Here is a 14,191-nt window from a genome sequence, read left to right as displayed (position 1 = left end):
CGGCAATTCGGAACTTTGTTTGCTATAGAAGATTTTGACCTTGTACGATAGACGGTTCTTTGCTGATAAATTCCAGTCGACAAGTTCAAGACGGGAATCTAAAGAAAATACAAGGAAGAAAGTCGAGTCTAATCAGGTGTCCAGGATGTGAGCTACTCCTGATCTCTGCTTCTCACCTTATCGAGCAAGCAAGCACACTACTCGATCAGGCAAGGAAAACAATCATGCAGAAGAAGAGAAACAAACCGTACGTACCATGCTGAACTACTCAATAAAGTATTTATTAGTTTTTGCATTCCTCCTCTAGCTATGGTTGCTAGTACAGGAGGCGGCTCTTGCTAAAGACAACCCCTTGATTCCCCACAACAACAAAAACAGTCCATGATTTTTAGAAGCCAACTGTCCAGAACATTTACTCTAATTGGGTATCGCCCACTTTTATTTACATTACCTCCTTTATTTCATCTCACTATCATTTCAATTAGCCTAATATTTATTACATCAAACACCCTATCACAATTTTTTTATTTATATTAAAGTTAGATAAACACAAATTCGTTGTTGTTTCTGGTCCTAGTAAAGTAGATGTTTAAAGTGCATGAAAGGTTATAAGTGACATATATAACTTGAGAGAATGGAAGCTCCCCACGTGGTTGACATTCATTATTTTCACATCCAAAATGCTACAATAACGCCTTACTATATAGTGAGAAATGCCATGGGTCTTACAGCCTCGCATAACGAGGTGGTGGTCTAGTCGGTCATCATTCGAGCCTCACTTCTACATAATAAACTGTCGTGTAGTTTCTCTTCGGACCAAGTCGGTTTTAACTTTACACTTAAGGAATTCTCCCGCCATGCACAACGTTTACCGCAGCCGTTGCCAGACTCCATGCCTCGAGCCTAGACACTTTCACGATGCCGGTCCCGTTATTGAACACAAACACCTCGCTGTTGTTGTTTTCCGCATGCTCAGGGTACACTCGTGCCGTGATGCATGTCCGCCCCCCTCCTCCAAAGCTCTCCACCACGGATTGATCAATCTGTTTGTTGAGAGAAGGGAACGACATCACAAGATTTTCACTAAATGCATCTCACGAATCAAAGGACGGACGAAGAATTTTGATTACCAATGTTCTAAAAGATATGGTCCTCCCATGTTGCTCGATGTCTATGTCACAAACGCTCCATATGGCGGCTTATACACTTCATCCCTCACATTTTTTTTGAAACGAGGCAAAAGATTTGCCATTTCATTAAATAAGAGAGAGTTGTAACAAGATCCGAGGACCACAGCCAAACAATGGCCGAACAAAGGCGAAGATAAAGCAACTACTCGCGATGTAAAACTACACCGAGCCCTTTGGCACCTGCCAGCGTCCACAAAGTCGCCTCATCCATGATTTTTTCCACAATAATCGTCGTAGGCGCGGAGACGTTCCGAAAGACCCTAGCGTTCCTCTCCTTCCAAAGTTTCCAAGAGATAAGCATGAGTAGGGAGGTCATCCCTTTCACATTTGGCGAGCGCGCAAGCGCAATCTCGAACCACCAATGTCTGACACTTCGCATAGCCGCCCAGTCCGCCGTGACAATATTGCTCAGCCCGATCTTCGCCTTTACCGCATTCCAAACCGCAACCGAAAACCGGCATTGGAAAAGGAGGTGCGCTGCAAACTCCTGAACTTGGCTGCAAAGAGGACACAAACCGCAATTCGGCCACCCTCTTCGTTGTAGCCTGTCTGCCGTCCATACTCTGTTGTGAATGATTAACCAAGCGAAGAACTTGCATTTCGGAGTTGCCCAGACTTTCCAAACGGTCTTTAGGAGTGGTGTTGAGGTGCGTCCCTCGAACTGTAGCGAGTAGGCTGAAGAAGTGGAGTACGTTCCGCTCTCCGTAAGCTTCCATGTGATCGTATCTTGCGTGTCATGATCCAGGATTATCCCATCCAACTTCTCCCAAAGGGTGACAAAGTCATGTATATGTCCTGCGGTAATGCCATTTGTCATGTCAATCTGTGATATCCACAGATCATCAGTGAGTGCCTTCCTCACAGAGGAGCCTTTCTTTTTTGAGATCTCATATATTTTCGGGGCAATGTCCATCGGCCTTAGGCCATCAAGCCAGGGGGACGTCCAGAAGCAGGCCTTGGCTCCATTGCCAACCACGACCTTCGTATCAGCCGCAAAAAGGTCCCTGTCGGCCTCGTTGCAAGGAGTGCCCAGTCCAAACCACGGCTTTGGCGGCTGTGCCCACGCGTTCCAAAGCCACCTCAAGCGGAGAGCAACGGCGAACTTGTCCAAATTTAGAATGCCCAGGCCGCCCAAAGCTTTGGGGCTGCAGACTCGCTCCCAATTGATTTTACACTTGGCCCCGGTGACTTTGTCGCAACCTGCCCAGAGAAATGCACGTCGCAAGGCATCAATATGCTTCATCACCTCGGCCGGCAAGACCAGCGAAGTAATACTGTAGATAGCGATGGCAGTGAGAACCGCTTTGACCAGAACAGCCCTCCCAGGGGCGGCCATGACGTGGCCAATCCAAGGGGTAAGCCTGTGCGCAACTTTGTCTTCCAGAGGCAGGAAGTGTACAGCCTTGAGCCTCTTGACCGAGAGTGGCAGCCCCAAGTACGTCATGGGGAAGGTCGTGAGTTTGGCAGGGAAGAGTTGTAGAATGTCAGGAAGATCAAGGCCGACACACCGAATTGGGGCGACGAGACTTTTGGTGCAGTTGGTGACCAGGCCCGTGACCTCACCAAAGGCATCTAAGATGGAGGCAAAGCAGGAGACGTCCTCCTTGATGGGCTTCACAAAAATGGCTGCAACATCAGCATATAGGGATGCACGAAGAGTTGCGGTATTCCTCCGGATCGGATGCAATTGGACTTGCATTGTAGCCTTGTTGAGGATGTGGTGCAGGGGATCGATGGCGAGCACAAAAAGTAGCGGCGAGAACGGGTCTCCTTGCCGTAACCCCTTCCCGTGTCTAATGGGATCTCCAACCATGCCATTAAGCAACACTATCGAGGTAGCTGAAGTGAGAAGCGCCGAGACCCAACCTCTAAAGCGCGCAGGGAAGCCAAGATGTTGAAGAAGGTCCATTAAGTAGTCCCATCTCACGGAGTCGAAGGCCTTCTTGATGTCAAGCTTGAAAAGCAACATAGGGGTCTTGTTACGGTGTAGTCTGCGGGCGAGGTTGCGGACATAAGTGAAGTTGTCATGAATGCTTCACTTCTTGATAAATGCACTTTGAGCTGGAGACACAAGATCATTCATGTGGACGGAGAGGCGCGTCGCCATCATCTTAGCCAAGAGCTTAGCCACAACATGAATTAGACTAATCGGTCGGAAGTCAGAAATATCCTACGCGCCATCCTTCTTGGGGATTAGAGCGATGTTGGCTGAGTTTAGCCAATGTAAGTTGGTGGCATGGAGATTCGAGAAGTGGTTGATGGCAGCCATGATGTCGACCTTGATAACCTCCCAGCACGCCTTGAAGAACGCACCCGTGAACCCATCCGACCCCGGCGCCTTATCGCCTGGCGAGTCGAAGATTGCCTTCCTAGCCTCCTCCATGGTGAACGGGGCCCCAATGTCACTGAGATTGCAGTCTGGAGTGGGGATACAACTCCAATTAAAATCCTTAAGCCTCCTTCGCCCCTTCTTGATGACGGAAGAGAAGTGGCGGTGAATAATATCCTTCTTGTGGTTGTGGTCAGTCACCCAACCCGCATTGTGTCTAAGGCGGTGAATAAAATTTTTTCTTCGCCGACGGTTGATTCGAAGGTGAAAGAACTCAGTGTTTGCGTCCCCCTCTTTAATGTTCGTTATTCTAGAGGTCTGTCGTTTCCGAGCCTTTTCAAGCACAGCCAGGCCAACCACCGTCCTCTTAAGTCTCTTCCGAAGATCGATCTCCTCCGGGCTCAGAGACCTAGACTCTTGCGCAATATCAAGGCGGAGGATGACCTCCAGGGCCATGTGAAATTGGACGTTCAAGTTGGAGAAGAGGGATTTGCTCCAAGCCTTTAGTCTGATGCTAGTTTTCTTGAGTTTGTGGTGTAGGATGTGGTACGGCTTGATATGGTTGTGGCCTTCATTCCACGCACCTTGAACAGTTGCCAAAAAACCTGGCATCTTGATCCAGAAATTCTCGAAGCGGAAACATTTGGAGCGCTTGGGGCCGGTCGCGGATGCAAGCAGAAGGGGGCAGTGGTCAGAAAGGGAGGATGATAAAGCATGCAGGATGTGTGAGACAAATTTCATGTCCCAATCTTTATTGCAGAAAAAACTATCTAACTTGCTCAAGGTGGGCTCATTCTGCCCATTACTCCAAATTAATCTCCTATTCTGGAGATGAATCTCTTTAAGCTCACAGGAGTTGAGAGCATCTCGAAATCTGACAATGCGACTCCGATCTACATTTGCACGGTTTTTATCTCGCGCCCGATAGATTTGGTTGAAGTCTCCCGTGACCAGCCACATGGTACCCTGGGGTGGCTTTTTGGCGACAAGTTCGGCGAAGAAGGCATCCTTGAGGTTACTTCTAGTCGGTCCATATACCGTGGTTAGCTTGAAGGAAACAGTAGTCGGGCTCTGGGGGTACACAGTAACTGTGGCTGAGAGGGTGAACGCTTGAAAGTGGACATTGGACAAATGGACCACCTCATCATCCCAAAGCAGAAGGATGCCACCACGCGTGCCCACAGCCGGGCGCTGGGCGAAACTCTTAAGTCTGTGGCCACTAATGTGGGCTGCAGTGTAATCATCAGCTAATTCCATTTTGGATTCCTGGAGGCAAACGATGTGGCAGGCGTAGAGGCAATGGTCTCATGAACGGTAGTGCGACGGTCAGGGCAGTTTAGGCCCCGAACATTCTAGTTTAGGATCGTGAGATTGAGGTTGCGGTCTATCATCTGGGAACCAAGCATACGTCGTTGTGCACAAAACAACAGCAGCAAATGGGAGGAACAGGGACAGTGATCATTAGCACAAGCACCAGATTAGTCCGCCTCGCCAGGGCCCGGAGCAGCTGCGGCCACATACGGCAGCAGCAAACAGGCGTACAACAACTACAAAGCATCAGCCCCGCCAAGGCAACAGGTAGCTGCAACAGGCTGCAGATACAAACAGGCGACCCGACTCTAAAGCTAAATAAGGTTCCTATCATAATAAAGCAGGTACATCAGGGCATCACAAAGAAAACCAGCAGATCAGGTTGCAGCAGCCGCCTCGGCATCCTCCTGAGAGCCCAGGTCTGGGCCTCCCTCCCCAGCATGCTCGATCAAGGCATTCTCCACCGCCGACATCAGATCGCAGTCAAGGTTGAACAAAGCACGCAGAGCCGCAATGGTGATGTCAGGGAGGCGACCATTAAACATTTGCACAAACTTGCTGATGGCCATCTCGGTTAGCTGTTCGCCATCTTCCACAATGCCCAAGCGCTGGCAGAGGAGCTGCTCTGCGAGGGTCGCAATGGGCAGCCTCTGGTTCTTGGCACGGATCCTCGGGCTGCGACGGCCAAGGCTGAAGCTCGTGACACCCGCCAGGGTCTTGCGTCGTCGAGCAGGTGGCCGTGGTGGTGTCCAGGTTGGAGGTGAGGGAAGTAGTGCCGGCCTACAGGGGACAAAGATGGGGGTGGTAGCATCTTCAGGGGCCTCTTCTTCAGGCATCTCTTGAGCAGCGGCTTCCAGGACAAGGTGGTGCAGATCAGCAGCAGGCTGCTCTGAAGCGGCCAGCACCAAACTTGGCGCTGGAGAGGACGCCGAGTCCAGAGCCATCTCAGGTGTGCAGGGCGCTTCAGCATTCACCAGTGAGTGGGCAGGCGTGGACTGAAGAGGAGAGATGGTCGTCGCCGCATCGATGTTGAGTGATGGCTGCACAGGAGTAGGCGCAAAGCAAGGGGCAGCATGGCCCAACCAGTCCACGGCAATAGAGGAAGACTTGATCTGAATGGCGTTGCAGGAGGTGGTTCGAGGTGATGGCGGTGGCGAGCGCCCTCGGGCATCCATCGAGTCCCTCTGTCGTGGCCGGTCCAGGGAACTGGCCCGACGCCTACCATCACGCCCTCGATCGCGGTCGTCCCTTCCACGGCCATGGTCACCGCTGCAATCACCACGACGCTCCTCATCCGCCCTCCGCTCAGGAGCTCGGGAGCGGCTGCGAAAGAGGTCCCTCCAGGAAGAGGAGCGGTGACGGTCATTGTCGCGGCCTCTTCTATCATCTCTGTCGCGGTCGTCATCCCTGCGGTGGCGGTCGTCATCTTCACGGCGTCGGGATGGCGGGTCCAGGGGATCCCTGGGCCTCTCCTCCCCATCAACCACCCCATAAATCCATGTAAATGGATCAGTGCGAGGACGGCGGGGAACCAGGCCATTTGCGTCTGGCATGAAATCCTCTAGCCTGTCCAGGTGGACGATGGCACGACGCCGGAACCCACGATGGCCAATGGCAGCGGATAGAGCACCACCAGGGCCATTGGGCACCCTCGGCGCGATGGTGACGTCCTGGACCTTAGGGATGGTCGACGGGTTGTCAGACCATGCCCATAGCCTTAGGCAGGAGGCGTCTTCTCGACGGAGCGTGGCGATGTCGAAGTAGTGGACAAAGGTGTCCGGTCCCAGCACTTGCGCAGCCACATAGTCGCTCCAGGCATTGAGCGGGATGCTCTCAATGAAAAGGTGAACATGGTAGTTGGCTTGGACGATGTCGGAGTGGGCATCACGCCGCCAGTTGGAGGAGTGGATGTCGAGGCCGGCGTGCCGGAACCGCCTCGGCGACGCGGTGACCCTGTCCCGGTGGTGCGGGTACTCGAACAGTGCGAAGAAGTCTTCTGGGTAGTGAGGGACCACCGTGACGCGGTCGATGCCAAACTGGTTGTTGATGGCCTCCTTGATCTCCGCAGCATTGGCCGTGGGCCGGTTCCCACCGAGCCACAGGAAGGCACCGAGGGACTCAAGGCTCGCTGCATTGGCCTCCATCTCCGGCGTGGCGACGATGACCACATGGCCCTCCTCCGGGCGCAGCGAGGGGTCACCGATGCGGAGAGGGCGTGGGGCCTGGCGCGACATGGGGCCAGCCAAGGGTGGCTAGGACAGCACGGGTGGGGGCGGTAGATGCTGGAGAGGAGCCGCCACCACAGCCGCACGGGGCGGCGCGACCGCCAAGACCTCTTGCGACAACGACACGAAGGGGTAGGGAGGGTTGGAGCAGCCCCTGTCCTTGTGCCCAACCCGCCGGCAGCGTCGGCAGGTCAGCGGATTACGGCAGCCGGATTGACAGTGGCCCTTAAGCAGGCAGCGGTGGCACTCTCTGTCCCGAAGCTTGACGAACTACTGCTGCCGCTGCGGAGGGGAATAAGAAGACCCAGAGGGGCGTCTTGATGGCTACGCGGGACGAACGAGGCGCCATTCATCCTCCGGGTTGCCGCTTGAGCCATCAGATCGCCATGAAGCGGCGGCAGGGCGCACAGGCTCGAGGGGGAGACGCGCACGCGCAGCAAACTCTGACCAGGCGCCATGAATGAGCCTGACTTGAGGCAAGGCCGCGGGACGCCTTGAATGGGAGGGGGCGGCGTGCCCTCCAGCACGGCAGCATTAACTGCGAAGCTCACCTGCCTGACCAGCCCAGAGGCGTCCGCAACGGCCGGCACGGGCCGCGGATCTGGCCGGATCCCCACCAGCTGTGGGAACAGCCCAGCGACCAGATCCGGGAGCGAGAGCAGCGGCGAGGGGAATCCGGGGGGGGGGGACCGCGGCGAGACCGGGGAGGCCGATGCGGTGCGGGGCGAGGAAGCTGGGTGGTGGGGCGGTGCCATAGCTGAGGTGGCTGCGGGCGGCGGCGCGCCGCGCCGCAGGAGCATGGTGGGAGGGGATGTCGACATTATCCCTCACATTTGATTTACTTATTTTGTTGCAACACGAGTTACAGAAATCGAAACAACAAAAATATTAGTTTACAATAGTGGAAAATTCCATCTACATTAAGGGAGTTGTGTTTTGATCGTACCTTGTGAGGTCGGTGCACATGAGAACTTTGTAGTTATGGTTGTGTCTAAACACTCTGAAGAAAATAGCTGTGTGCTCCCGCAAGTCATCGGAGGCCATGACGAGCAGCCCGAATGGGCCAACCCCACCCGGCATAGATGCACGCTTCTCCTCGCATAGCTTCTGCGGGTCCAGCAACCAGTTTGGCTCGAAGGTCTCGGCCTCTTCCAGGGATGGGATCTCGAAGATGGCCTCTACGTCAACCTGCGCACCCGCGCCAACAATCTTGTTTACGCCACCGGCATTCACCTGTGCTTCGAGCCAGTAGATGACTTGTTTACTCCTTAACGTCTCGATCTCCTCGATCGGCCACTGTCGTAGCTGTTTACCGTCTTTGTCCAGCCAGACCTTCCTCGGAAACGTCTGCATGCACACGTCATAGAAAATATCATAATATGGATGATCAGTTAGTTGATCGGAGATTGACGGGAGGATGCCAACCTGAACGCCCGACCAGCCCTTGGCGATGTCGTCGTCCTTGCTATCCGACTCATTGGCCCATGCCCACAACACACGCCGGTTCTTGCGTGCGTCAAAGAAGGTCTTTGACGCATACATGTGGCCGTAGTCGAGGCGGCGCCATGTTCGGCAATCGTCGACGTTGCGCTCGTCGTCCATCTCCGGCACAAAGGTGTCCACCACATCGTCATACCTCCCAACTGCGTAGTAGTCTTGTGTCGTCTCCATCACGCTCAGCTTCAGCACGTGCCTCAGAACACCACTCGCCATTTCGGACGTGTAGCCGAGGCGTCCCTCCTCCACGCCAGGCTCCGCCACCGGGAATAGGTCCGGGCACTCGACCATGTCAGCAGTGTGTGACATGTACAATGGCAAGGCGTTCCGCTTCCAGCGTCGGAAGTCCTTACTCCGGTAGATGAGCGTCGAGGCAATGCCACTAGGGCCGCCGACCTTGGCCGCAACGGCGATACGCCACAGGCCGTCGCCGCCCACCCATGCCGTGGTTGGGTCACGAAATTTGTCTCCAGGGACGTCGATCGGGAGCCGTATGACCGGGTTATAGGCGGGCTTGACCCACTCGTGGAGGAACGGGTCGGCAGGGTTCTTGGGGAAGGCAATGTTCTGCACCTGCACCTCCTTGCCCGCGTCGATGCGGCCGGTGTACATCAAGGCCGGGATGCTGCCGGGGAGGATTGTGGCAGAGCCGGACCAGCAGCCATTATTGTCAAAGGGGGCGGTGGGGTCGAGTGCTGTATCGAGGGCAGCCCAGTTCACAAGGTCGCGGGATATGGAGTGACCCCATGAGAGGTTGCCAGCACCCCATGTCGCGCCCAGCGGGTTGTACTGGTAGAAGAGGTGGTACACGCCGTTGTGGTACATTGGCCCTGTACATAACCGTCAGTTAATTACCACTGCGAAGATGTTTTGCTTATGAGAAAAAAAACCGCGGGAAAAAAAATTTCAGAGCACCTAGACAGGCTTCTCTAACTGCAAGAAACCATGTTTAGTCGGTAAAGGAAGGTTAACGTGGGTGTAGCATTATTGCATAAAGACACATGCTGGAATAGTTTGATGGGCGTTTCCTGTTTAAAAATGAACAGTGCATGATTGAAGAATAGAAGGTGGATGGTGTTTGTGGTCAATGTATAGTTTGATGGACAGTGCGACGGTGTGGTGTGGCGCCGCTTGAATACGTACGTGAAAGAACGAGAGCGTGCCGCCATGCAACGTCCGCGTGAGCACGCATATTCCAAATAAAGCAACGTGAACTAATTAAAATCAAGCACTAGGTATATGTGAAATAAAGCTACATTTATCTCCAACAGTATAAGTTGCTACCACTATTGTTAACATCAGTGGTGTCGTGTGGTGCTGGATTCTTTGCATATGCACGAATCTCTCTAGCAACTGACCGAGCGACGACAACTCAAGGTATCTAGTGATCGGATACGCATCACTGATGTTAACGTGCAACTCACGCATGGTCCAGGGAGAGAGACGTGCTTGTCTTGTGTGGGTAGTATGTTGACAAATAAAAAAATGGATGTTACTAAACTACTGAAATATATGTACATAACTAAATTATTACATGAAAAATTCTTGTTATATATGGCTGTTGTGAATACAACAGTTAGAGATTATGATTGTTCCCCACAAAAAATTAATTCTTAGAAAGTATAATTGTTAGACATGTTTGTTAGTTATACAAACTTACTATAATAGAATAGTGATTGCTGGAAATTGGAGCACATGGTTAATAGTCATTTGTCCTTTGCGATGAGACACGTATATCCAGGATAGACCAAACTGATTTGTAGAAAACCGATTAATACTCATTTGTCCTAGAACTCATTAATCCGGTTTTAGGAAAAACCATGCTGTAACAGACAAGTGATATCTAATAACAGAAATCGGAGAGGAAGTTCTGTTTATCAAAAGAAAAAATTGAGAAGAAGGAAAAACCATTCTTTTCTAATCCTGAGATTGTCGAGCTAACCAAATGTAGTTTTAGGTGGTTGGACTCTTACATGTGGTTAGGGGACATTGGCAGAAACAATAGGTCATCGGGGTAAATGGGTGGATAAAATCTCTGTGTCCAAAGTGATCACTGATATTTACATGCAATTCACGCATTGCTGTGGGAGAGATGTGTGACTGAGTAAGTGAATATGTATAGGCATGCGTGTCTTGCGTTGTGTTATGTGCGTGCTGTGTGTGTAGTGATTTGAGTCAACATTAATGGCAATACATTGTCAAATTCAAAAATCAAATTTATTAAATCATTTGAAAATTTATATGTTATATTATTAACGTATTACATTGAATCTTTGTCATATGGTTGTTTTGAATATAACCGTTAGAAAATATAATTGTTAGACATGTTTTGGGGAGGTTGGAAAGATAATAAAAATGGAGAAGGGATCTTTTAGCGAGGCTCTGCAAATGAGGATTATTTTATTTTATTTTTTGCGAAATGCAAATGAGGATTTAGGGTGTCAAAATTTGTTTCTTCAGTTGGACTCGCTCTTACTCCCTCCGTTCCAAAATAGATGACCCAATTTTGTACTGAAGTTAGTATAAAGTTGGGTCATCTGTTTTAGAACGGAGGGAGTACATGGCAACACAAAGTGACGTCCAATACAGGCACACACGCAGTGGCAGGACAGGAACACATGACACAAAAGCAGCCCTATCGCAATCATGGGCATGGGCTGATTTAGGATGATCTAAAGAAAATACGGGTCCAAGACGGGAATCTAAAGAAAAAATTAATGGAGGAAAGTCGAGTCTAATCATACGGGTCCAGTATGTGATGTCTCCTTCGCACGTACTCTAGCTAACAAGCAAGCAAGCAGGCACACTGCTTGATCGAGCAAGTAAGCAAGCAAAGCAATTATACAGAAGACGTCGTGTACGTACCATTCGGATCTGCACGTATCCGGAAGTCACCATGCATGCATGAGTGATCCATCCACATCCCAAAAGCAGCAAATTAGTCGGACATGTGTACACATGCAACAAGGATCAGATTAGCTAATGGCTTAATTCATTCGTTCGTGAAAAGAGAGCAGCTAGATGGAGTTGCTACGTACCGTTCTGCCAGTTCTTGGCGGGCAGGAAGTGGTAGGCGGGCCTGATGCCCACGCCATGGCGGGCTACGGAGCTCTCCGTTTCGGAGAGCCGGGGGAGTGCGGAGGACGGCGAGAGGAGAAGGGAGAGGTGGAAGGCGAGGATGCACGCCGCGAGAGGGAATCCGGCGGCCATGGCCACCCACAATGGGAGCGGCTCTGCCTCTGCTTCTGCTCTGCTACTGCCTCTACCTCTCGGAGTCTGGTGGTTGCTCTGTCTCTGCTCTTCCCCTCCGAGTCACGGAATTTATAGTAAGCCAGCCAAGGTCTGGACGTGGACGTCGACGTTCGCCCGCAGCAGCGGTGCTAAATATGAGCCGTCCATCAGGCTGTTGATCAGAAGGTCTGGAACTAATCAAAACTAGGGGACCCGAGCAGCAGTAGATTAATTTAATTTAGCCCAGGAACAAAGTTTGGCTGAGGTGGCACGAGTATTGGCACATTCTGGGGAAGAAATTTTTTTATGAAAGGCAGGTGCGGTAGTCCTGAATCCGATCGTACGTCTCTCCCGTCGCATGCAGTGCGCAGCGGAGTTTAGTCCATGCTCATTTCCTTTTATCATAACTGCATGGCTGACCCTGACATCATCATCCTCAGCCGTGCACAGGCACAAGAAACTTCTAAGAATTCTAAAAGAGAGCAGCAACGTGCGAGACGTGCCAGCCTGCAGCTTCAGCTTTGCAGGCGCACAGGGACCCGGGGCGCACCTAGGATTGAACTGAACCCACTGGAACCATGGGCCAAACTACCCACGACATACGATTATCCAATGGAAAAATGACTATATACTACGGTTTTGTTATTTCTCAGGCACGTACTCTCTCTGTCCGGAAAAACTTGTCCCTCAACAAAGGGAGTAGGTGTTAACACGTCTTGTACGAACAAACTAATCCACGTCGATCGGTGCACGGTGGTGGAGAGCTTTGCCGACGCCGGGCGGATGTGCATGACGGCGACTGTGCATGCCCAGCAATTAACGGGACAAACCGGCCGGTGTCCAAGTCAAGCTGGAGGCGGGGTAGCCAGCGGCTGGAGTTTGCTTGACAACGTGCAAGTGCCCGAGCGAGCACGTATGCATGAGTACGTGAAAGCACGAGAACCACCGCGCGCGGCAAAAGCAAAAGCCATGCAACGTCCGTATCCGATTCCAAATATGGTCACGTGAACTAATCAAATCAAACACTCCTACTACTACAGTTAGCTCCACTAGTGATAGTAGTTTGCTACGGCTCACATCGTTGCTGTCCTATGTTGATTGGCTCCTTTGGATATGCACGAATCTCTCGTTGCAACAGACTTATCTTCTTCTTCTTTTTTTGCGGGGTTGCAACAGACTTATCGATGACAACAGACTTCTTCTTTTTTACGTAGTGATCATTGATGTTTACGCGTGACTCGCGCATGGTCTAGGTGAGAGATGTGACGTGTGAGTGTGTGCGTGCGATTAGGAGTTAGAAGCAACATTAATGGGAGTATATATGTATATTGACAAAATAAAAAATGGATATTACCACTATATTATTGAAAATATAATGTACATAAAATTAAACTACCGCGTCAAATTGTTGTCATATGGCTGTTGCAATTATATCATTAGAAAATATATTTATTAGACATGTTTGTTAGTTGTAGAAAATTAACAAATAATGACTCTTCTGTTTTTTGGTGTAAGAAAATTTATTTGTGGAATTAGGAGAATAAATTTTACTGAAGTTGGTGCACAGTGTGACCTATTCCAAAAAGAAGACACTTTTTAGAATTCACTGCATAGTATAAGCAAGTTTGTAGGAAAAACTATCAATAGCTAGAATATTAAATAAATACAACAAACTTGGTTGCACCATTCGACAACAACTCGTTGTATCTAGTGAGCACTGAAGTTGACATGGTGTACACGCATGGGAGAGAGAGAGAGAGAGAGAGAGAGAGAGAGAGAGAGAGAGACATAAGTGAGTGCGTGAGTTATGTTCTGTCCTTGCTTGTGTTTAAAATTTCTGACAATATTAGTATCAGTAAGTCAAAACTTAAAATTACTAAACTGTTGAAAATATGTGCTTGCTTGTGACCCTCCAATTTCAGAAGGAAGGCGTCTTTTTTGTGTAACCTCCGTACTTTTTTTGTGAGGCACTGAGTGCAGATGAATATATAGAGGGTTAAATTGGGAAATGCCCTTTGGTTCCTAGGTGTATATGCACCTTATATGGGAAAAAAGTTTAATAACTAAAATAAAAGTCAGAGAAGTTTGAAAGTTTTTTCACAATAAACTCAACTTTCTTTTCCACTAGTATATAAATTTTCATGTATAGAAAACAAGCGTTGACTTCAGGGCAAAATAAACAAAATTTATTTTCTATTATAGGTCACTATTCATACTATTTTGACCAAACTTTTTGTCTTTTTTGAAACGAAGTCACCAAGATTTTTTTTTCTTTTTGTGAATTTTTTTTTGCCTGTGCAATGGAAGGTCAAGTTTATTTAATTACTAAATGTATTTTTCCATACAGGGCCCATAGACCAAAAGTTCACCACCGGGGTTAAATTCAGTTTCTTCCGTTGGACTTGAAA

At 50.1% G+C, this 14,191-nt stretch overlaps 1 pseudogene; it reads right to left on the bottom strand.

The window, feature by feature from the left end:
* Window positions 1-650: 650 nt before the first annotated feature.
* LOC119357136 lies at window positions 651-11,832 on the bottom strand (annotated as a pseudogene).
* Between the last annotated feature and the right edge of the window lie 2,359 nt (window positions 11,833-14,191).

This window comes from Triticum dicoccoides, chromosome 2A (assembly GCF_002162155.2).
Source record: "Triticum dicoccoides isolate Atlit2015 ecotype Zavitan chromosome 2A, WEW_v2.0, whole genome shotgun sequence".
Taxonomy (NCBI): Eukaryota; Viridiplantae; Streptophyta; class Magnoliopsida; order Poales; family Poaceae; genus Triticum; species Triticum dicoccoides.
This window is presented reverse-complemented; position numbering and strand designations above follow the sequence as displayed.